The sequence below is a fragment of the Oncorhynchus clarkii genome, chromosome 26 (genome assembly GCF_045791955.1).
Source record: "Oncorhynchus clarkii lewisi isolate Uvic-CL-2024 chromosome 26, UVic_Ocla_1.0, whole genome shotgun sequence".
NCBI lineage: Eukaryota > Metazoa > Chordata > Actinopteri > Salmoniformes > Salmonidae > Oncorhynchus > Oncorhynchus clarkii.
The window spans coordinates 33,105,963-33,131,575 of record NC_092172.1 but is presented as its reverse complement, the minus strand read 5'-3'; the positions used below and the strand labels follow the sequence as shown (position 1 = coordinate 33,131,575).

Sequence of the window (25,613 nt, the reverse complement as noted above, 5' to 3'; positions counted from 1 at the left end):
TTGGGTATTGGGGTTAGGGTAAGGGATTGGGTATTGGGGTTAGGGTAAGGGATTGGGCATTGGGGTTAGGGTAAGGGATTGGGGTTAGGGTAAAGGATTGGGTATTGGGGTTAAGGTAAGGGATTGGGGATTGGGTATTGGGGTTAGGGTAAGGGATTGGGGTTGGGGATTGGGGATAGGGTAAGGGATTGGGGTTGGGTATTGGGGATTGGGTATGGGATTGGGTTTGGGGTTGGGGTAAGGGATTCGGGTTGGGGTTAGGGATTGGGGATAGGGTAAGGGATTGGGGTGGGGTATTGGGGTTAGGGTATGGGATTGGGTTTGGGGTTGGGGTAAGGCATTGGGGTTGGGGTTAGATATTGGGGATAGGGTAAGGGATTGGGGTTGGGTATTGGGGTTAGGGTATGGGATTGGGTTTGGGGTTGGGGTTGGGGTAAGGGATTGGGGTTGGGGTTAGGGTATGGGATTGGGTTTGGGGTTGGGGTAAGGGATTGGGGTTGGGGTTGGGGTTAGAGATTGGGGATAGGGTAAGGGATTGGGGTTGGGTATTGGGGTAAGGGTATGGGATTGGGTTTGGGGTAAGGGATTGGGGTTGGGGTTAGGGATTGGGAATAGGGTAAGGGATTGGGGTTGGGTATTGGGGTTAGGGTATGGGATTGGGTTTGGGGTTGGGGTAAGGGATTGGGGTTGGGGTTAGAGATTGGGGATAGGGTAAGGGATTGGGGTTGGGTATTGGGGTTAGGGTATGGGATTGGGTTTGGGGTTGGGGTAAGGGATTGGGGTTGGGGTTAGGGTATGGGATTGGGTTTGGGGTAAGGGATTGGGGTTGGGGTTAGGGTATGGGATTGAGTTTGAGGTTGGGGTAAGGGATGGGGTTGGGTATTGGGGTTAGGGTAAGGGATTGGGGATTGGGTATTGGCGTTAGGGTAAGCGATTGGGGATTGGGTATTGGGGTTAGGGTAAGGGATTGGGGTTGGGGTTAGGGATTGGGGATAGGGTAAGGGATTGGGGTTGGGTATTGGGGTTAGGGTAAAGGATTGGGGTTGGGGTTGGGGTTAGGGATTGGGGATAGGGTAAGGGATTGGGTTGGGTATTGGGGTTAGGGTATGGGATTGGGTTTGGGGTTGGGGTTGGGGTTAGGGATTGGGGTTGGGGATTGGGGATAGGGTAAGGGATTGGGGTTGGGTATTGGGGTTAGGGTATGGGATTGGGTTTGGGGTTAGGGATTGGGGTTGGGTATTGGGGTTAGGGTAAGGGATTGGGGATTGGGGATTGGGGTTAGGGTAAGGGATTGGGGTTGGGGTTAGGGATTGGGGATAGGGTAAGGGATTGGGGTTGGGTATTGGGGTTAGGGTATGGGATTGGGGTTGGGGTTAGGGATTGGGGATAGGGTAAGGGATTGGGGTTGGGTATTGGGGTTAGGGTAAGGGATTGGGGTTGGGGTTGGGGTTAGGGATAGGGTAAGGGATTGGGGTTGGGTATTGGGGTTAGGGTAAGGGATTGGGGTTAGGGATTGGGGATAGGGTAAGGGATTGCGGTTGGGTATTGGGGTTAGGGTATGGGATTGGGTTTGGGGTTAGGGATTGGGGATAGGGTAAGGGATTGGGGTTGGGTATTGGGGTTAGGGTATGGGATTGGGTTTGGGGTTGGGGATTGGGGATAGGGTAAGGGATTGGGGTTGGGTATTGGGGTTAGGGTAAGGGATTGGGGTTGGGGTTGGGGTTAGGGATAGGGTAAGGGATTGGGGTTGGGTATTGGGGTTAGGGTAAGGGATTGGGGTTAGGGATTGGGGATAGGGTAAGGGATTGGTGTTGGGTATTGGGGTTAGGGTATGGGATTGGGTTTGGGGTTAGGGATTGGGGATAGGGTAAGGGATTGGGGTTGGGTATTGGGGTTAGGGTATGGGATTGGGTTTGGGGTTGGGGTAAGGGGTTGGGGGTTAGAGGAAGGTTTTAGCTCTTAAAGTCACTTGCCCATCGGTAAAATCTGGATCAGTTATATATGACGATCACTTACCCCAAAATGTATTTGGCTATTTACACGCACATGCCAGTGTGTTGGTATTGTGGCTTTGGGCATCCCAGTGCCTTAACGTTGAGTTTAGGGTTAGGCCATCATGAGCTTTTTATTTCTATTTTTATTTCACTAGGCAAGTCTGTATAAAATGTAATTCACCATTACTGTAATACATGGTATTCACCATATGACTGTATAATGTGTGTGTGTGTGTGTGTGTGTGTGTGTGTGTGTGTGTGTGTGTGTGTGTGTGAGCCAGTTTCAGTTTGAATCTGAGGTGCCCTTTAGCATGTCTGACTAGAGAATAAAGTGTTGAATAAAATCTTAGCCAGTGTATTAACGAGCAGGGGCCTCCAGGGCCTGATACAGTACCTGTGGAGGAACAGCTGCGGCCCCAGACTCTTTCATCTAAAAGTGTCTCTTATTGAAGTTCCTCCACACAAACACACACACACATAGGGGTTAGAGATAGGGTTAGGGTAAGGGGTTGGGATTAGGGTAAGGGATTGGGGTTGGGGTAAAGGATTGGGGTAAGGGTTGGGGTAAGGGATTGGGGTAAGGGATTGGGGTAAGGGATTAGGGTTAGAGTAAAGGGTTGGGGTTAGGGTAAGGGGTTAGGGTAAGGGGTTGGGGTAAGGGGTCAGGGAAAGGGGTTGGGGTAAGGGGTTGGGGTTAGGGTAAGGGGTTGGGGTAAGGGTAAGGGTAATGGATTGGGGCTAGGGTAAAGGATTGGGGTTAGGGTAAGGGATTGGGGTTAGGGTAAGGGATTGGGGTTTGGGCTATGGTAAGGGATTGGGGTTAGGGCTATGGTAAGGGATTGGGTATTGGGGTTAGGGTAAGGGATTGGGGTTGGGGTAAGGGATTGGGTATTGGGGTTAGGGTAAGGGGTTGGGGTTAGGGCTGTGGTAAGTGATTGGGGATTGGGTTTAGGGTAAGGGATTGGGTATTAGGGTTAGGGTAAAGGGGTTGGGGTTAGGGCTGTGGTAAGGGATTGGGGATTGGGTATTGGGGTTAGGGTAAGGGATTGGGTATTGGGGTTAGGGTAAGGGATTGGGCATTGGGGTTAGGGTAAGGGATTGGGGTTAGGGTAAAGGATTGGGTATTGGGGTTAAGGTAAGGGATTGGGGATTGGGTATTGGGGTTAGGGTAAGGGATTGGGGTTGGGGATTGGGGATAGGGTAAGGGATTGGGGTTGGGTATTGGGGATTGGGTATGGGATTGGGTTTGGGGTTGGGGTAAGGGATTGGGGTTGGGGTTAGGGATTGGGGATAGGGTAAGGGATTGGGGTGGGGTATTGGGGTTAGGGTATGGGATTGGGTTTGGGGTTGGGGTAAGGGATTGGGGTTGGGGTTAGATATTGGGGATAGGGTAAGGGATTGGGGTTGGGTATTGGGGTTAGGGTATGGGATTGGGTTTGGGGTTGGGGTAAGGGATTGGGGTTGGGGTTAGGGTATGGGATTGGGTTTGGGGTTGGGGTAAGGGATTGGGGTTGGGGTTGGGGTTAGAGATTGGGGATAGGGTAAGGGATTGGGGTTGGGTATTGGGGTAAGGGTATGGGATTGGGTTTGGGGTAAGGGATTGGGGTTGGGGTTAGGGATTGGGAATAGGGTAAGGGATTGGGGTTGGGTATTGGGGTTAGGGTATGGGATTGGGTTTGGGGTTGGGCTAAGGGATTGGGGTTGGGGTTAGAGATTGGGGATAGGGTAAGGGATTGGGGTTGGGTATTGGGGTTAGGGTATGGGATTGGGTTTGGGGTTGGGGTAAGGGATTGGGGTTGGGGTTAGGGTATGGGATTGGGTTTGGGGTAAGGGATTGGGGTTGGGGTTAGGGTATGGGATTGAGTTTGAGGTTGGGGTAAGGGATTGGGGTTGGGTATTGGGGTTAGGGTAAGGGATTGGGGATTGGGTATTGGCGTTAGGGTAAGCGATTGGGGATTGGGTATTGGGGTTAGGGTAAGGGATTGGGGTTGGGGTTAGGGATTGGGGATAGGGTAAGGGATTGGGGTTGGGTATTGGGATTGGGGATTGGGTATTGGGGTTAGGGTAAGGGATTGGGTATTGGGGTTAGGGTAAGGGATTGGGCATTGGGGTTAGGGATTGGGGATAGGGTAAGGGATTGGGGTTGGGTATTGGGATTGGGGATTGGGTATTGGGGTTAGGGTAAGGGATTGGGTATTGGGGTTAGGGTAAGGGATTGGGCATTGGGGTTAGGGTAAGGGATTGGGGTTAGGGTAAAGGATTGGGTATTGGGGTTAAGGTAAGGGATTGGGGATTGGGTATTGGGGTTAGGGTAAGGGATTGGGGTTGGGGATTGGGGATAGGGTAAGGGATTGGGGTTGGGTATTGGGGATTGGGTATGGGATTGGGTTTGGGGTTGGGGTAAGGGATTCGGGTTGGGGTTAGGGATTGGGGATAGGGTAAGGGATTGGGGTGGGGTATTGGGGTTAGGGTATGGGATTGGGTTTGGGGTTGGGGTAAGGGATTGGGGTTGGGCTTAGATATTGGGGATAGGGTAAGGGATTGGGGTTGGGTATTGGGGTTAGGGTATGGGATTGGGTTTGGGGTTGGGGTAAGGGATTTGGGTTGGGGTTAGGGTATGGGATTGGGTTTGGGGTTGGGGTAAGGGATTGGGGTTGGGGTTGGGGTTAGAGATTGGGGATAGGGTAAGGGATTGGGGTTGGGTATTGGGGTAAGGGTATGGGATTGGGTTTGGGGTAAGGGATTGGGGTTGGGGTTAGGGATTGGGAATAGGGTAAGGGATTGGGGTTGGGTATTGGGGTTAGGGTATGGGATTGGGTTTGGGGTTGGGGTAAGGGATTGGGGTTGGGGTTGGGTATTGGGGTTAGGGTATGGGATTGGGTTTGGGGTTAGGGATTGGGGTTGGGTATTGGGGTTAGGGTAAGGGATTGGGGATTGGGGATTGGGGTTAGGGTAAGGGATTGGGTTTGGGTATTGGGGTTAGGGTAAGGGATTGGGGATTGGGTATTGGCGTTAGGGTAAGCGATTGGGGATTGGGTATTGGGGTTAGGGTAAGGGATTGGGGTTGGGGTTAGGGATTGGGGATAGGGTAAGGGATTGGGGTTGGGTATTGGGGTTAGGGTAAGGGATTGGGGTTGGGGTTGGGGTTAGGGATTGGGGATAGGGTAAGGGATTGGGTTGGGTATTGGGGTTAGGGTATGGGATTGGGTTTGGGGATTGGGGATAGGGTAAGGGATTGGGGTTGGGTATTGGGGTTAGGGTATGGGATTGGGTTTGGGGTTAGGGATTGGGGTTGGGTATTGGGGTTAGGGTAAGGGATTGGGGATTGGGGATTGGGGATTGGGGTTAGGGTAAGGGATTGGGGTTGGGGTTAGGGATTGGGGATAGGGTAAGGGATTGGGGTTGGGTATTGGGGTTAGGGTATGGGATTGGGGTTGGGGTTAGGGATTGGGTTTGGGGTTGGGGTAAGGGATTGGGGTTGGGGTTGGGGTTAGAGATTGGGGATAGGGTAAGGGATTGGGGTTGGGTATTGGGGTAAGGGTATGGGATTGGGTTTGGGGTAAGGGATTGGGGTTGGGGTTAGGGATTGGGAATAGGGTAAGGGATTGGGGTTGGGTATTGGGGTTAGGGTATGGGATTGGGTTTGGGGTTGGGGTAAGGGATTGGGGTTGGGGTTAGATATTGGGGATAGGGTAAGGGATTGGGGTTGGGTATTGGGGTTAGGGTATGGGATTGGGTTTGGGGTTGGGGTAAGGGATTGGGGTTGGGGTTAGGGTATGGGATTGGGTTTGGGGTTGGGGTAAGGGATTGGGGTTGGGGTTGGGGTTAGAGATTGGGGATAGGGTAAGGGATTGGGGTTGGGTATTGGGGTAAGGGTATGGGATTGGGTTTGGGGTAAGGGATTGGGGTTGGGGTTAGGGATTGGGAATAGGGTAAGGGATTGGGGTTGGGTATTGGGGTTAGGGTATGGGATTGGGTTTGGGGTTGGGGTAAGGGATTGGGGTTGGGGTTAGAGATTGGGGATAGGGTAAGGGATTGGGGTTGGGTATTGGGGTTAGGGTATGGGATTGGGTTTGGGGTTGGGGTAAGGGATTGGGGTTGGGGTTAGGGTATGGGATTGGGTTTGGGGTAAGGGATTGGGGTTGGGGTTAGGGTATGGGATTGAGTTTGAGGTTGGGGTAAGGGATTGGGGTTGGGTATTGGGGTTAGGGTAAGGGATTGGGGATTGGGTATTGGCGTTAGGGTAAGCGATTGGGGATTGGGTATTGGGGTTAGGGTAAGGGATTGGGGTTGGGGTTAGGGATTGGGGATAGGGTAAGGGATTGGGGTTGGGTATTGGGATTGGGGATTGGGTATTGGGGTTAGGGTAAGGGATTGGGTATTGGGGTTAGGGTAAGGGATTGGGCATTGGGGTTAGGGTAAGGGATTGGGGTTAGGGTAAAGGATTGGGTATTGGGGTTAAGGTAAGGGATTGGGGATTGGGTATTGGGGTTAGGGTAAGGGATTGGGGTTGGGGATTGGGGATAGGGTAAGGGATTGGGGTTGGGTATTGGGGATTGGGTATGGGATTGGGTTTGGGGTTGGGGTAAGGGATTCGGGTTGGGGTTAGGGATTGGGGATAGGGTAAGGGATTGGGGTGGGGTATTGGGGTTAGGGTATGGGATTGGGTTTGGGGTTGGGGTAAGGGATTGGGGTTGGGGTTAGATATTGGGGATAGGGTAAGGGATTGGGGTTGGGTATTGGGGTTAGGGTATGGGATTGGGTTTGGGGTTGGGGTAAGGGATTTGGGATGGGGTTAGGGTATGGGATTGGGTTTGGGGTTGGGGTAAGGGATTGGGGTTGGGGTTGGGGTTAGAGATTGGGGATAGGGTAAGGGATTGGGGTTGGGTATTGGGGTTAGGGTATGGGATTGGGTTTGGGGTTGGGGTAAGGGATTGGGGTTGGGGTTGGGGTAAGGGATTGGGGTTAGGGTAAGGGATTGGGGTTGGGTATTGGGGTTAGGGTAAGGGATTGGGGATTGGGTATTGGCGTTAGGGTAAGCGATTGGGGATTGGGTATTGGGGTTAGGGTAAGGGATTGGGGTTGGGGTTAGGGATTGGGGATAGGGTAAGGGATTGGGGTTGGGTATTGGGGTTAGGGTAAGGGATTGGGGTTGGGGTTGGGGTTAGGGATTGGGGATAGGGTAAGGGATTGGGTTGGGTATTGGGGTTAGGGTATGGGATTGGGTTTGGGGATTGGGGATAGGGTAAGGGATTGGGGTTGGGTATTGGGGTTAGGGTATGGGATTGGGTTTGGGGTTAGGGATTGGGGTTGGGTATTGGGGTTAGGGTAAGGGATTGGGGATTGGGGATTGGGGTTAGGGTAAGGGATTGGGGTTGGGGTTAGGGATTGGGGATAGGGTAAGGGATTGGGGTTGGGTATTGGGGTTGGGGTATGGGATTGGGGTTGGGGTTAGGGATTGGGGATAGGGTAAGGGATTGGGGTTGGGTATTGGGGTTAGGGTAAGGGATTGGGGTTGGGGTTGGGGTTAGGGATAGGGTAAGGGATTGGGGTTGGGTATTGGGGTTAGGGTAAGGGATTGGGGTTAGGGATTGGGGATAGGGTAAGGGATTGGGGTTGGGTATTGGGGTTAGGGTATGGGATTGGGTTTGGGGTTAGGGATTGGGGATAGGGTAAGGGATTGGGGTTGGGTATTGGGGTTAGGGTATGGGATTGGGTTTGGGGTTGGGGATTGGGGATAGGGTAAGGGATTGGGGTTGGGTATTGGGGTTAGGGTAAGGGATTGGGGTTGGGGTTAGGGATAGGGATTGGGGTTGGGTATTGGGGTTAGGGTAAGGGATTGGGGTTAGGGATTGGGGATAGGGTAAGGGATTGGTGTTGGGTATTGGGGTTAGGGTATGGGATTGGGTTTGGGGTTAGGGATTGGGGATAGGGTAAGGGATTGGGGTTGGGTATTGGGGTTAGGGTATGGGATTGGGTTTGGGGTTGGGGTAAGGGGTTGGGGGTTAGAGGAAGGTTTTAGCTCTTAAAGTCACTTGCCCATCGGTAAAATCTGGATCAGTTATATATGACGATCACTTACCCCAAAATGTATTTGGCTATTTACACGCACATGCCAGTGTGTTGGTATTGTGGCTTTGGGCATCCCAGTGCCTTAACGTTGAGTTTAGGGTTAGGCCATCATGAGCTTTTTATTTCTATTTTTATTTCACTAGGCAAGTCTGTATAAAATGGAATTCACCATTACTGTAATACATGGTATTCACCATATGACTGTATAATGTGTGTGTGTGTGTGTGTGTGTGTGTGTGTGTGTGTGTGTGTGTGTGTGTGTGTGTGTGTGTGTGTGTGTGTGTGTGTGTGTGTGTGTGTGTGTGTGAGCCAGTTTCAGTTTGAATCTGAGGTGCCCTTTAGCATGTCTGACTAGAGAATAAAGTGTTGAATAAAATCTTAGCCAGTGTATTAACGAGCAGGGGCCTCCAGGGCCTGATACAGTACCTGTGGAGGAACAGCTGCGGCCCCACACTCTTTCATCTAAAAGTGTCTCTTATTGAAGTTCCTCCACACAAACACACACACACATAGCACTTAGGACATTCAGCAACCAACATAATGGGGCTATTCTTATCTCCCAAGGACTCCCTGAGGGGTGAAGGAACTATTCCGGAACACTCTTCAGAACTACTGAAGGCCCTACACATCCCATCAGGGGTCAGTATAGAGTCAGTCTGTCTCTATGTGGATGTCTCTCTCTCTCTCTCTGTGTGTGTGTGTGTGTGTGTGTGTGTGTGTGTGTGTGTCTCTATGTGGATGTCTCTCTCTCTGTGTTCTGTGTGTGTGTGTGTCTCTATGTGGATGTCTCTGTGTGTGTGTGTCCCCCAATACATGTGTGTGTGTGTGTGTTCCCATGCGTGTGTGTGTGTCTCGATGTGGATGTCTCTGTGTGTGTGTGTGTGTGTGTGTGTCCCAATACATGTGTGTGTGTGTGTGTTCCCATGTGTGTGTGTGTGTGTGTGTGTGTTCCCATGCATGTGAGTGTCAAAGTGACTTCCCAAAGGGGACTGAATTGATGCAATTAGTCTTCTGTTACAGGTTGGAAAGAAGAGAGGTACATAACCGGAGGGAGAGATAGATAGAAGGAAATATCGATAGAGAGAGAGAGAGAGAGAGAGAGAGAGAGAGAGAGAGAGAGAGAGAGAGAGAGAGAGAGAGAGAGAGAGAGAGAGAGAGAGAGAGAGAGAGAGAGAGAGAGAGAGAGAGAGAGAGAGAGAGAGAGAGAGAGAGAGAGAGAGAGAGAGATAGATAGATAGATAGATAGATAGATAGATAGATAGATAGATAGATAGATAGATAGATAGATAGATAGATAGATAGATAGATAGATAGAGAGAGAGAGAGAGAGAGAGAGAGAGAGAGAGAGAGAGAGAGAGAGAGAGAGAGAGAGAGAGAGAGAGAGAGAGAGAGAGAGAGAGAGATAGAGAGATAGATAGATAGATAGATAGATAGATAGATAGATAGATAGATAGATAGATAGATAGATAGATAGATAGAGGGAGAGACAACACAAAGGAGAAACTGCATGAAGTGGTTTGGAAATTCACAGATTCATAAGGAACACACATTAATGTGTTATATAACTGTAGACATCACAGTCCCTGCAGAGAGATTAGAATAGTGTTCTGTACTTGGAGAGGAGGAAAGGAGAGGAGAAGAGATGAGGGGAGATGAGAGGAGAGGAGAGGAGAGGAGAGGAGAGGAGAGGAGAGGAGAGGAGAGAGGAGGGGAGAGGAGAAGAGAAGAGGGGAGAGGAGAAGTGACAAAGGTAGGATAGAGGAGAGGAGAGGAGAGGAGAGGAGAGGAGAGGAGAGGAGAGGAGAGGAGAGGAGAGGAGAGGAGAGGAACAGGAGAGGAGAGGAGATGAACAGGAGAGGAGAGGAGAGGAGTGGAGTGGAGAGGAGTGGAGTGGAGTGGAGTGGAGAGGAGAGGAGAGGAGAGGAGAGGAGAGGAGAGGAGAGGAGAGGAGAGGAGAGGAGAGGAGAGGAGAGCAGAGGAGATGAGAGGAGAGGAGTGGAGTGGAGAGGAGAGGAGAGGAGAGGAGAGGAGAGGAGAGGAGAGGAGAGGAGAGGAGAGGAGGAGGGAGGAGGGGAGAGGAGAAGAGGGGAGAGGAGAAGTGAGGAAGGTAGGATAGAGGAGAGGAGAGGAGAGGAGAGGAGAGGAGAGGAGAGGAGAAGAGATGAGGGGAGATGAGAAGAGAGAGGAGAGGAGAGGAGAGGAGAGGAGAGGAGAGGAGAGGAGAGGAGAGGAGAGGAGAGGAGAGGAGAGGAGAGGAGAGGAGAGGAGAGGAGAGAGGAGGGGAGAGGAGAAGAGAAGAGGGGAGAGGAGAAGTGACAAAGGTAGGATAGAGGAGAGGAGAGGAGAGGAGAGGAGAGGAGAGGAGAGGAGAGGAGAGGAGAGGAGAGGAGAGGAACAGGAGAGGAGAGGAGATGAACAGGAGAGGAGAGGAGAGGAGTGGAGTGGAGAGGAGTGGAGTGGAGTGGAGTGGAGTGGAGAGGAGAGGAGAGGAGAGGAGAGGAGAGGAGAGGAGAGGAGAGGAGAGGAGAGGAGAGGAGAGGAGAGGAGAGGAGAGCAGAGGAGATGAGAGGAGAGGAGTGGAGTGGAGAGGAGAGGAGAGGAGAGGAGAGGAGAGGAGAGGAGAGGAGAGGAGAGGAGGAGGAGGGAGGAGGGGAGAGGAGAAGAGGGGAGAGGAGAAGTGAGGAAGGTAGGATAGAGGAGAGGAGAGGAGAGGAGAGGAGAGGAGAGGAGAGGAGAGGAGAGGAGAGGAGAGGAGAGGAGAGGAGAGGAGAGGAGGAGGGAGGAGGGGAGAGGAGAAGTGAGGAAGGTAGGATAGAGGAGAGGAGAGGAGAAGAGGGGAGAGGAGAGGAGAAGTGAGGAAGGTAGGATAGGGGAGAGGAGAGGAGAGGAGAGGAGAGAAGAGGTGAGGTGAGGGGAGGGGAGGGGAGTGGAGTGGAGTGGAGTGGAGTGGAGTGGAGTGGAGAGGAGAGGAGAGGAGAGGAGAGGAGAGGAGAGGAGAGGAGAGGAGAGGAGAGGAGAGGAGAGGAGAGGAATGTTTCTACTTAGCTCAACTCCAAGTTACTGCGCTGATTAAAAAAACACTTTTGGATCGGAAGGAAAACACCCCACCCCACCCTTCCCTCCATCTCTCCCTTCATCTTTCCATCCCTCCTTCCATTCTTTACCTGGTCTATTTACTCCTTTGATCAATCTAAATGTCCTGTATAAGATTCTCCTGAGAAAACTCTTCCTTATTCTCTATACTATAGACAGCTACTTTTGACCAGGCCTCATAGGGTTCTAATTAAAAGTAGTGCACTGTGCAAGGAATAGGGTACCATTGATGACGCACACAGCCTTTGAGCCGCAAGAGAAAATCAAGCCTAGGTTTCTCTGCCAGATCCAAATCAACACGATGAGACAGAGAGGAACTAGAGGGCTTTGATTCAGTGATTCAGCCCAAAAGAGAGAGTATCCCAAATGGAACCCTATTCCCTTTATAGTGCACTACATTTAAGAAGTGCCCTATATGGGGATTAGTGAGCCATTTAGGACACTGGCAGGGAGCATCAAGGACAAGCTATTACAAATGATTACCATTCCAAATGCAGGGGCGTGTTGTTGTGACTCCGGGTGTTGGAAGGGTGTGACAGAGAAGTGGGGACATTTGGGAATTTTGGGCTAGAAAAATCAGCGGTGTACACCTACGCACACTAATACGCACACGCACACACACACACACACACACACACACACACACAGGGTGTCCAACAAAGCCCTGACTTTTTCCAGAAGGGTGTAACGTGGCAGAAAATCTATGCATTGCTTTCTTTTGTTACACACACCATGTTTTACTCCATTCGAGCACCATAATAAAAGGTATGTGTGAGTTTGTGTGTGTGTGTGTATGTGCGTCTTACTGGGAATGTACCATGTCGCTGCCCCACCCGAACCCAGACGACAGCACGGGGTCCTCTGGGTTGGAGGGGTTACCACGGTTACCACAGGGGTGCCCTTGTGCATGCCCGAGGGGAAAAAGGAAAGGACCACTTTGTATTCATCCTCCTGTTTCAGTCCATCAAAGCTGAATGAAAGGATGAAGCGTCCTCAGAGAGGAGTGGCTGGTGCCATGACCCAAGGTCAAGAGAGAGAGAGGGGGAGGAGAAAAGGAGGAGAGGAGAGAATGAAGGCAGAAGGTTTCAACTTGATAAATGGGACTGTGTTTTTTGGTGCTCTGCTCAAAGCCAGAGGAGAGGTTGGAATAATCAGTGAAATAGGCTCTCCTTTTTCCTGTGGCCTTGCCAGTGCACACGCTCCCAACCTCCCAGCAACACTTTCCTCAGGGAATGTAATGTTTCCTTTCGAAAGTTCTGTCTTGACTGTAGTTTGGTTAAGTTTTCAAAAATCTTGGAATAAGTCAATTCCTTTACAACTTCGGACGAAATAAAGTATTGAATCTCAAATCATCTTTACCGAGGGCAAAGTCAGTTCTTTATTCCTGAAGCATCTTATAGACATCTATAATTTAACGGCTACAACTCTAGAATAAATGGACCTCCCACTAGAAATGGTACATGGTCAATGCCTACGTAACCAGAAGTTTGATCGAGTCATAAATGTTTGAAATGCTTAGGCATGCACCAAGGTAACTAACTCTCTTCACTGCAAAAGTTGGTTCCATCCTCTACTCTCAGACCAATAGAAATCCTGGGAGGGAGGGAGGGAGATAGGGAGGGAGGAAAGAGAGAGAGAGGGAGATACAACACAAAGAAAGACCTTGTGTTTTTCACTGCGTGCAGCGTAGGTCAAATACACTCCTCTATTTTCTCTGTTTCCTCTTGCTGCTCTCTCCCTCTCCTCTCCCTGTCTTCTCTCTCTCCCTCTCCTCTCCCTGTCTTCTCTCTCTCCCTCTCCTCTCCCTGTCTTCTCTCTCTCCCTCTCCTCTCCCTGTCTTCTCTCTCTCCCTCTCCTCTCCCTGTCTTCTCTCTCTCCCTCTCCTCTCCCTGTCTTCTCTCTCTCCCTCTCCTCTCCCTGTCGTCTCTCTCTCCCTCTCCTCTCCCTGTCGTCTCTCTCTCCCTCTCCTCTCCCTGTCTTCTCTCTCTCCCTCTCCTCTCCCTGTCTTCTCTCTCTCCCTCTCCTCTCCCTGTCTTCTCTCTCTCTCTCTCTCCTCTCCCTGTCTTCTCTCTCTCTCTCTCTCTCCTCTCCCTGTCTTCTCTCTCTCTCCCTGTCTTCTCTCTCTCCCTCTCCTCTCCCTGTCTTCTCTCTCTCCCTCTCCTCTCCCTGTCTTCTCTCTCTCTCTCTCCCTCTCCCTGTCTTCTCTCTCTCTCCCTCTCTTCTCCCTGTCTTCTCTCTCTCTCCCTCTCCTCTCCCTGTATCCTCTCTCTCTCTCCTCTCCCTGTCTTCTCTCTCTCCCTCTCCTCTCCCTGTCTTCTCTCTCTCCCTCCCTCCTCTCCGTGTCTCTCTCTCTCTCCCTCCCTCCTCCCCCTGTCTTCTCTCTCTCTCTCCCTCGCCGTCTTCCCTCACTTCCTCTCTCTCTCCATCTCTTCTCTCTCTCATATTTTTCTCTCACCCCTTCTCTGTTCTCTTTGTCCCCCCTTCTCCTATCCCTCTATCTCCTCATCTTCTCCTTTCAGACAGACTTATTCAAAGGGGTCATTACATGTTATAATATAGAAAGCACTAATTAAGAGTTGCAGTAGTGGATCAGCTAATGAGTCTAGAGGGAACCAACAAGCTGTTATTAGTTTGCTACCTCTCTCCTTCTCTCTTTCATTAACTCTCTCTCTAACTCTCTCAAAGTTTCTCCTCTCCCCAACGCCTACAGTTACTACCTTCCCTCCCTCCTTACTCCATCCCTCGTTCCCCTCCTGTTTTTATGGAGAGATAAAAAAAACATTCACACCATCTCTCTACTGCTTCTGACTCAACTGAATGAAAGCGTGCCACTGACCATCACACACATACTGATCATCACACACATACTGACCATCACACACATTCTGATCATCACACACATACTGATCATCACACACATACAGACCATCACACACATACTGACCATCACACACATACTGACCATCACACACATACTGATCATCACACACATACTGATCATCACTCACATACTGATCATCACACACATACTGACCATCACACACATACTGACCATCACACACATACTGACCATCACACACATACTGACCATCACACACATACTGACCATCACACACATACTGATCATCACACACATACTGACCATCACACACATACTGACCATCACACACATACTGACCATCACACACATACTGATCATCACACACATACTGACCATCACACACATACTGACCATCACACACACATACTGACCATCACACACATACTGACCATCACACACACATACTGACCATCACACACACATACTGATCATCACACACATACTTTTTATTAATTTTTTATTTTACCTTTATTTAACCAGGTAGGCTAGTTGAGAACACCTTTATTTAACCAGGTAGGCTAGTTGAGAACAAGTTCTCATTTGCAACTGCGACCTGCATAGATAAAGCATAGCAGTGTGAACAGACAACAACACAGAGTTACACATGGAGTAAACAATACACAAGTCAATAACACAGTAGAAAAAAAAAAATAGAAAAAAAAGAGAGTCTATATACATTGTGTGCAAAAGGCATGAGGAGGTAGGTGAATAATTACAATTTTGCAGATTAACACTGGAGTGATAAATGATCAGATGGTCATGTACAGGTAGAGATATTGGTGTGCAAAAGAGCAGAAAAGTAAATAAATATAAACAGTATGGGGAAGAGGTAGGTAAAATTGGGTGGGCTATTTACCGATAGACTATGTACAGCTGCAGCAATCGGTTAGCTGCTCAGATAGCAGATGTTTGAAGTTGGTGAGGGAGATAAAAGTCTCAAACTTCAGCGATTTTTGCAATTCGTTCCAGTCACAGGCAGCAGAGAACTGGAACGAAAGGCGGCCAAATGAGGTGTTGGCTTTAGGGATGATCAGTGAGATACACCTGCTGGAGCGCGTGCTACGGGTGGGTGTTGCCATCGTGACCAGTGAACTGAGATAAGGCGGAGCTTTAACTAGCATGGACTTGTAGATGACCTGGAGCCAGTGGGTCTGGCGACGAATATGTAGCGAGGGCCAGCCGACTAGAGCATACAGGTCGCAGTGGTGGGTGGTATAAGGTGCTTTAGTAACAAAACGGATGGCACTGTGATAAACTGCATCCAGTTTGCTGAGTAGAGTGTTGGAAGCTATTTTGTAGATGACATCGCCGAAGTCGAGGATCGGTAGGATAGTCAGTTTTACTAGGGTAAGTTTACAGAATGTATACAGTATACAGAATGGTGTCGTCTGCGTAGAGGTGGATCAGGGAATCGCCCGCAGCAAGAGCAACATCATTGATATATACAGAGAAAAGAGTCGGCCCGAAAATTGAACCCTGTGGCACCCCCATAGAGACTGCCAGAGGACCGGACAGCATGCCCTCCGATTTGACACACTGAACTCTGTCTGCAAAGTAGTTGGTGAACCAGGCAAGGCAGTCATCAGAAAAACCGAGGCTACTGAGTCTGCCGATAAGAATATGGTGATTGACAGAGTCGAAAGCCTTGGCAAGGTCGATGAAGACGGTTGCACAGTACTGTCTTTTATCGATGGCGGTTATGATATCGTTTAGTACCTTGAGCGTGGCTGAGGTACACCCGTGACCGGCTCGGAAACCAGATTGCACAGCGGAGAAGATACGGTGGGATTCGAGATGGTCAGTGATCTGTTTGTTGACTTGGCTTTCGAAGACCTTAGATAGACAGGGCAGGATGGATATAGGTCTGTAACAGTTTGGGTCCAGGGTGTCTCCCCCTTTGAAGAGGGGGATGACTGCGGCAGCTTTCCAATCCTTGGGGATCTCAGACGATATGAAAGAGAGGTAGAACAGGCTGGTAATAGGGGTTGCGACAATGGCGGCGGATAGTTTCAGAAATAGAGGGTCCAGATTGTCAAGCCCAGCTGATTTGTACTGACCATCACACACATACTGATCATCACTCACATACTGACCATCACACACATACTGATCATCACTCACATACTGACCATCACACACATACTGATCATCACACACATACTGATCATCACACACATACTGATCATCACTCACATACTGCCCATCACACACATGCTGATCATCACACACATACTGATCATCACTCACATACTGACCATCACTCACATACTGATCATCACACACATACTGATCATCACACACATACTGAACATCACTCACATACTGACCATCACTCACATACTGACCATCACTCACATACTGACCATCACTCACATACTGATCATCACTCACATACTGACCATCACACACATACTGATCATCACACACATACTGATCATCACACACATACTGACCATCACTCACATACTGACCATCACACACATACTGATCATCACTCACATTCTGACCATCACACACATACTGACCATCACACACATACTGATCATCACACACATACTGATCATCACTCACATACTGATCATCACTCACATACTGATCATCACTACTGATCAGTACCTTCGGAAAATATTCAGACCCCTTGACTTTTTCCACATTTTGTTAGGTTGCACATTATTCTAAAATGTATTGAATAGTTTTTTCCCTCATCAATCTACACCCAATACCCCATAGTGACAAAGCAAAAACAGGTTTAGAAATGTTCTATAATTTATAAAAAGTTGAAGCACCTTTGGCAGCGATTACAGCCTTGAGTTTTCTTTGGTATGACGCTACAAGCTTGGCACACCTTTATTTGGGGTGTGTCTCCCATTGTTCTCTGCAGATCCTCTCAAGCTCTGTCAGGTTGGATGGGGAGCGTTGCTGCACAGCTAGTTTCAGGTCTCTCCAGAGATGTTCGATCGGGTTCAAGTCCGGGCTCTGGCTGGGCCAGTCAAGGACATTCAGAGACTTGTCTGTGTGCTTAGGGTTCGTTGTCCTGTTGGAAGTTTAATCTTCACCACAGTCTGAGGTCTGGACCAGGTTTTCATCAAGGATCTCTCTGTACTTTGCTCCGTTCATCTTTGCCTCGATCCTGACAAATCTCCCAGTCCCTGCCGCTGAAAAACATCCCCACAGCATCATGCTGGTTGTGATGATGCCATGTTTCCTCCAGACGTGACACTTGGCATTCAGGCCAAAGAGTCTAATCTTGGCTTCATCAGAACAGAGAATCTTGTTTCTCATGGTCTGAGAGTCAATAGTGCCTTTTGGCAAACTTCAAGCGGGCTGTCATGTGCCTTTTACTGAGGATTGGCTTCCATCTAGGCTCTCTACCATAAAGGCCTGATTGGTGGAGTGCTGCAGAGAGGGTTGTCCTTCAGGAAGGCTCTCCTATCTCCACAGAGGAACTCTGGAGCTCTGTCAGTGTGACCATCGGGTTCTTGGTCACCTCCCTGACCAAGGCCCTTCTCCCCCGATTGCTCAGTTTGGCCGGGCGGTCAGCTCTAGGAAGAATCTTGGTGATTCCAAACTTCTTCCATTTAAGAACGGAGGTCACTGTGTTGTTGGGGACCTTCAATGCTGGTACCCTTCCTCAGATCTGTGCCTCGACACAATCCTGTCTCGGAGCTCTACGGACAATTCCTTCCACCTCATGGCTTAGTTTTTGCTCTGACATGCACTGTCAACTGTGGGACCTTATATAGACAGGTGTGTGCCTTTCTAAATCAAGTTGTAGAAACATCTCTAGGATGATCAATGGAAACAGGATGCACCTGAACTCAATTTCGAGTCTCATAGCAAAGGGTCTGAATACTTATGTAAATGTATTTGTTTTCTTATTCTAATTATTTTGTTACATTTTCTACAAACCTGCTGTTGTTTTGTCATTATGGGGTTTAGTGTTAAGATTGCTGAGGATATTTTTGTATTTAATCTATTTTAGAATAAGGCTGTAGCGTAACAAAATGTGGAAAAAGTCAAGGGGTCTAAATGCTTTCCGAAGGCACCGTACTGTACATCGCAGACACACACGCACGTACGTAAGCACGCAAACACACAGAATGTCAGATAGTGTGCATACTGAACTTCAACCTTTTCTCATTTGATTTAGGCTTACAACTTTCACATGAGGCTTTTGGTGTTCCAGCGTGTTACATTGCTGCTCATGTTAGATATCTTTGTAAGCTCCTCTGACAGGTAATTTATGATTCTATTGTCCCTAGAATGAGGCAACGAGGCGGGGTAGCTCTGGATCTGTGCAGTGTGTCAAGAGTTTTAAAAAGCCCCATATTTTTAGGGATCTCGGTAGAGCCGTAAAGTTTCACAAGAAAGACTGTCATTTGGCTTCGGACTGTGATGTTACCCTCATCCGATTCTCTCTCTCTCTCTCTCTCTCCTCTTTTTTCAGAGGACTGGATCCAGAGGAATTACTTACACACACACACACACACACACACAGAGACACACACATGACCGCCCGTTTGCTAACACAAGCCCCTCCCATGCCTCTCTATTTGCTTGTAGGGAAAGCACACTCAGACAGAATGTACACCAAGGCTGTGTCTGAAAATGAATGGCACCCTATGCCCTATGTAGTGGATACTTTTGACTAGGGCCCATAGCGCTCTGCTCAAAAGTGGTGCACTATGGGCCCTAGTCAAAAGTAGTGCACTATGCAGGGAAATGGGTGCCATTTGGGATGAGTCCATGGCCTTTACTTACATGCCTCTTTGTTTTACTGCCCAGCGGTTTACTGTGCTTGTCTAACCTCCTAAAGCCACTAAACCCACAGCGGCTGATATTTCTGTGTGTTAGCTAATCTCAGCCACTCCTGTTGACTGTAACAGGCTGCAGTACAAAGAGCTAGGAGATAGAGGTGGTCGTGCTGAGAAGGTCAGATACACTACTCATCTGAGCTGAACATTTAAAGGGGCGGTCCAGTTCTGACCCTACTGGTTATGGTTCTTGTAATTACAGGCCAAATACACGTGGCTATAAAGTTACACACTGACATTGGTTAAATATCTTTGCTGTGACTGAGCAAAATTTACAAAAACAAGTTTCTGGCCAACCCTGTCTTTAGCCAAGACCCACTGTACTGGCCAACTATTTGGGAAAGAGTTTAGTAACACAGGTCAGAGTGAATTGAGGTTTATCTGAGACACACTTGTTGTTCAGCACAGTCCTGCCTTCTTTTAACCTTGTCCTAACCCTCAACTAACCTTCCCCTAACCTTTCCCTCCCCCAATACAGCAGTACTGAATCTTAAAGCAGATCCTCCCTCTTTAACTTCAACCTTCCAACAACCTTCCCCTCCCCTCATACCAACAGTCATTTTGTGAGGACAACCCAACTAACCCCCGTGTCGTTAACCCTTCACAACCTTCCCCTCCCCTCATACCAACAGTCATTTTGTGAGGACAACCCAACTAACCCGTGTCGTTAACCCTTCACAACCTTCCCCTAACCTTCCCCTCCCCTCATACCAACAGTCATTTTGTGAGGACAACCCAACTAACCCCCGGGTCGTTAACCCTTCACAACCTTCCCCTCCCCTCATACCAACAGTCATTTTGTGAGGACAACCCAACTAACCCCCGTGTCGTTAACACTTCACAACCTTCCCCCAACCTTCCCCTCCCCTCATACCAACAGTCATTTTGTGAGGACAACCCAACTAACCCCGTGTCGTTAACCCTTCACAACCTTCCCCTCCCTCTCCCTCCTGAGAGAGTGTGCACGTGTGGCTCCTAAGTGGTCACTGTGTTAGATCTACAACCTATGAGAGAATGTAAAGACCCTGTACACTAACACTACAGCTGTTAAACCTTCAGCAGTTGTTAAGCTGAGCCCAGGTCAGTTTTAGTAGTATAATTTAATACTGTATTTACGTAACGTCGACCACTGCTCTTATCCGGGAACAGATAACATCAGCACCATGAACTTCTACGTTTCATAAAACATTGACTCTTAAAAGAAGAGGAGAGTCTTGAAAGAGGAAAAGTCAGGTTGAAAGAGTGAACATGAGAATGATGAGAATTTTGTGTGTGTGTGTGTTGTGTGTCTGCATTTCTCTGTGTGTGTGTGTGTGTGTGTGTGTGTGTGTGTGTGTGTGTGTGTGTGTGTGTGTGTGTGTGTGTGTGTGTGTGTGTGTGTGTGTGTGTGTGTGTGTGTGTGTGTGTGCGCATGTGTGTGTGTGCGCATGTGTGTGTCTGCGCATGTGTGTGTCTGCCTGCATGTGTGTGTCTGCCTGCATGTGTGTGTTTGCGTGTGTGTGTGTGTGTGTGTATATGACTCTCTTGCATGTCCTATCCATAGTCTCAACTCATTCCTCACACACCAAACAGAGGCCCATGTTTTCTAACTAAAGCCCATTCAACCAAAAACCACTTAGACCCCTAAAATAATATCCAGACAGACACACACACAGACAAAGACACACATGCACACGTTAATGCTAGAATAACACACCAGTCTGGTGAATGACACCAGAATGAGAAGTTGACACAACGCACGCTCATTTGGGAAAATAATAGGCCTGCTTCTCAACATAAGGCAACTTATTGTGACTAACAGACAAGGTGTGTGCGCGTGTGTGTCAAAATCATGAAACACCCCATGCTACACATTTCTCTATGCTATACAGTGCAGTGCATTCCTGATGTTTCTCTCTGCTATACAGTGCAGTGCATTCCAGATGTGTCTCTCTGCTATACAGTGCATTGCATTCCAGATGTTTCTCTCTGCTATACAGTGCATTGCATTCCAGATGTTTCTCTCTGCTATAGTGCAGTGCATTCCAGATGTTTCTCTCTGCTATACAGTGCAGTGCATTCCAGATGTTTCTCTATGCTATACAGTGCAGTGCATTCCAGATGTTTCTCTCTGCTATACAGTGCAGTGAATTCCAGATGTTTCTCTCTGCTATACAGTGCATTGCATTCCAGATGTTTCTCTCTGCTATACAGTGCAGTGCATCCCAGATGTTCCCTAAGCTGGCTGGTATAGGACCCCTGGCAGTGTGTGTGTGCGAGCGGGCGGCGAATGGGAGTGTGTGTGTCTCCGTGTGTGTGTGTCTATGTGTGTGTGTTTGTGTGTGTTCCACAGACGGGCTGGTTTAGCAGCCTCAGGCAATGTGTGTGTGTACATGTGTGTATCTGTGTGTGTATGCCTGCATGTGTGTGTGTCTATGTGTGTGTACATGTGTGTGAATGTGTGTGTATGCATGTCTGCCTGCATGTGTGTGTGTGTCTGTGTGTGCGTCTGTGTGTATGCATGGGTGTGCGTGTGTGTGTGTGTTTGTGTGTTCCACAGACTGGCTGGTTTATCAGCCTCAGGCAATGTCTGTGTGTCTCTGTCTGTGTCTGTGTGTGTGTGTGTGTGTGCGCGTGTGCGCGTGTGCGTGTGTGCGTGTGTATGTGTGTGTGCGTGCGTGAACATACCGTACCTTAAAAAATTATTCACACCCGTTGACTTTTTCCACGTTGTTGTTACGGCCTGAATTCAATTTGGAATAAATTTAGATGTTTTCTTCACTGGCCTACACACAACACCCAATAATGTCAAAGTGGAATTATGTTTTTAGACATTTCTACTAAATCATTGAAAATGAAAAGCTGAAATGTTTTGAGTCAATAATTATTCAACCCCTTTGTTATGGCAAGCCTAAATAAGTTCAGGAGTAAACATTTGCTTAACAAAACATAATAATGAACTCACTCTGTGTGCAATAACAGTGTTTTAACAAGATTTCTGAATGACTATCTCCCTCAGTCGAGCAGGGAATTTCAAACACAGATTCAGACACAAAGACAGGGAGGTTCCAATTTTACAATTGGTAGATGGGTAAAAAAAAGCAGACATTGAATATCCCTTTGAGCATGGAGAAGTTATTAATTACACTTTGGATGGTGTATCAATACACCCAGTCACTATAAAGATACAAGTGTCCTTCCTAACTCAGTTGGCAGAGAGGAAGGAAACCACTCAGGGATTTCAACAGGAGGCCAATGGTGACTTTAAAACAGTTACAGAGTTTAATGGCTGATAGGAGAAAACTGAGGATGAATCAACAACATTGTATTTACTCCACTATACTAACCTAATTGACAGAGTGAAAAGAAGGAAGCCAGTACATGCATCCTGTTTGCAATAAAGCATTAAAGTAATACTGCAACAAAAATGTGGCAAAGCAATTTACTTTTTGTCCTGAAAAAAACCCAGAATGGAGCTTAGCACAGGCAAAATCCTAGAGGAAAACCTGGTTCAGTCTGCTTTCCAACAGACACTGGGAGATTGACCTTTCAGCAGGACAATAACCTACAACACAAGGCCGAATCTACACTGGAGTTACCAAGAAAACTATTAATGTTCCTGAGTGGCCAAGTTACAGACTCAAATCTATTTGAAAATCTACGGCAAAACCTGAAAATGGTTGTCTAGCAATGTTCAACAACCAATTTAACAGAGATTTAATAATTTTGAAAAGAATATTGGGCAAATGTTGCACAATCCAGGTGTAGAAAGCTCATAGAGACCCAGTAAGATTCATAGCTGTAATCGCTGCCAAAGGCGCTTCTACAAAGTATTGATTCAGGGGTGTGAATTCTTATGTAAATGAGATATTTCTGAAAATGGATTGAATCCATTTATAATTCAGGATGTAACACACCAAAATGTGGAATAAGTCAAGGGGTATCTTTCTGTAGGCGCTGTGTGTGTGTGTGTGTGTGTGTGTGTGTGTTCCACAGACTGGCTCAGCCTCAGGCAGTCTCTTTGTTCCTCCTGCAGTGACTTTCTAAGTCAGTGCAGGCTCTGGTCCAAGACTACCACAGGAGAAAGTGTTAGGAACAGATGTCTACCTCCATCATTCCTCTATTCGCAGGGTCATACAGCAATTTGTATGTCGGCACTTTGTCATATATACTACACCCTATTCCCTATATAGTGCACTACTTTTGACCAGAGGCCTAAAGGCCCTGGTCAAATGTAGTGCACTATATAGGGACTAGGGTGCCACTTGGGACGCAGTCATGGTGCCTAAGCTGTGAGTGCTGTATTGTTCCTGTCTCTGAGATGACAAAGGACTTTTGCTTCGGCTAATAGAAAATGGGGGCTAGAGGCATGCAAGTGTGGGTCTGATCCTAGATGACTGGAAGATTCTTTGTGAATATGGGACCTGGCGTCCCCTTTTCAATGAACCCCTATCACCAGTATCTGGGTTAAGACTAAATAACAAACAAGAAAGTCTCACTTTTTTGCTGTAAAATAGATAGAAGATGCAGACTTAGATCATATCGTGGCATTGTGTGATGTGGTGCAAATGTCTTTATGTTAAACAGAGAAGACCCAAGGGAAGAACTCAGTTTGGTTCAAATCACTCTGAGAGCGTCCAGGTTCATTCAGCTCTTCACATTACTTTCGAAGGTACTATAGTCATTTGAAAATACATATTTTTCAGAGTATTCACATTACAGAACCTTTTTTTACTAAAATCAGATTGGATGCAATAAACCCTGTGTGTGAAAACCTCCTCCCAGTGAACACATAGTCAGCGTATGAGACCGACGTGGGAATTGAACCGACAACCTTGATCTTCCCGCAGCCAGCACCACAGCATCACTGAGCCACCTGGCAGCAGTCCCAATGACCAGACAATGTCTGGCTTAGCCACACATTCCCCATGAATTCACTTCCTAGCAGCTTTCATCCCACACCCACTAACACAGAGAAACCCAAAACAAGACTCCAATGAACACTATGCAGACTATAGTCTATAGATACTACAGATATATCAGCCATGTTAATGTAGCTCAGGTGTAAGTCATGAACTGGTTTAGTCACACATCCACTAACACAGAGAAACCCAAAACAAGACTCAAATGTACAGACTATCCACCGTGTCTGTGTAGCTTAATGCAGCTCTATCACTCATCCAGACATGTCTAAGTCAGGAACATGAACAGCATTAGACACACATCCTCAACAAGAGAGAGACAGAAGCATCCAATTCTACAATCTTGGACTTAACATGACTGCATCACTCAAGACTAGGGGAGACAGGCTGAATCATTCGGGAAGTTTTCAACAAAGAGTCAAACATACTGTGTACTCAAAAAAATAAAAGTTATGGCATCTCCCAAAAAGACCAAAAGCAAGCTTTGACAAATCCTGAATGAGGTCAAAATGTGTCAGCTTTAAAAATAAATAAGAAAATACAGTATTTTTGGGAGATGCCATCACATGGAATATATGACATTCCCCAGGTAAGCACCCCATTCCATACAAATCCCCCTAGTAGCACTGGAATATCTAAACTGAACATACTGAGTCAGGGGCGACATGTTCCCCCCCACATTCTGAAATTGCATTTTTGTCCCCCCCAGTTTTATAATAGGAATGTGATACAAAACGAGACAACGGTGTGCTTTAGGACCATGCGGACGCCTCCGAGTAGTCGGATAGGCTGTTTGGGATGTTAATCTGACTGTATTTATAAAAATAAAATGAAACAACTTTTTATTTTACTTTCACCCTTCTAAACCAAAGTTGCGCTCCTGTACTGTATTTGATACTTAGTCCCCACCCAGTCCTAAGTCAAGTCCCTACAGCAGCAGGTCTGGGGACCGACATGGTCACAGTGATGTTGCTGACTGAATCATCCTGGTTGAATGATTCTCAGTATCAGAAGGGAATAAGCAGGGAATCCTGCGTTCTACAGCCAGGATTTCTGGGAAACTTGGGAAAGTTACCAGAATTTTGCAACCTTAATAGTGATAGTTAGTCAACACTGATTCAGTCAGTTCTAATGTGATAGGTTGTGATAATGTGAGTGACCACCACTTTCCCGACCCCAGTACAGGGTCCATCTCTACAGAAAGGTTATGGCCTGAAAACCTGAGTTTTAAAGGAAATGTCTCATTACTGTGTGCCTAAAAAAATGGGACAGATATTCTGTCAGGCTCTGCCTCTTTATACCACTTGTTCTCTCTTCAATAGCCTCTCTGGCATTTAACTGCATGTCTGAAATTCACAGACAAATGTAATGCCATCGTTCATCTCTATTCAACTAACCCATGGGCCAAGTGACAGACCAGTATTTTCTATTGAATTTGGTGCTTCAAAAAAAGTTCTGGGCCATACAACCATACAAATTCCAGACAAATACTTCAGGAGAAATCCAACTTGAAACATTCAGACATGTTTCTGCGTATAATTAGGGATCATTTGTCCTGATATTGGTCAGATGCGAGCTTTTCAAAACATCATGTACTCAACATTTTAACCAGAATTTTGTGGTTCCTGATCCAAAAGGCCAAATTGAGAGCAAAAAAACAAGATATCTTTACTATCCTGAGCTCTTCAGCCCAACGGCAGATGGATCAGCAGGAGCACGCGGCTTTATTGAATCAAACTGGAGAAAAGGTTCCACATGTGAGAAGATGCAGAGAGAAGAATGCATTGTATCCTGGACCTCTCAATATCTTCTCACATAGTGTATACGATAGAAAAAGACATTTGGGGACTTTTCCTAC

General features: G+C 47.7%; 1 protein-coding gene across 1 annotated transcript in view; it reads right to left on the bottom strand.

The window, feature by feature from the left end:
• Positions 1–25,613, bottom strand: part of LOC139384605 (ADAMTS-like 3) — a 314,459-nt gene that overhangs the window by 259,917 nt on the left and 28,929 nt on the right. The window lies entirely within an intron of this gene.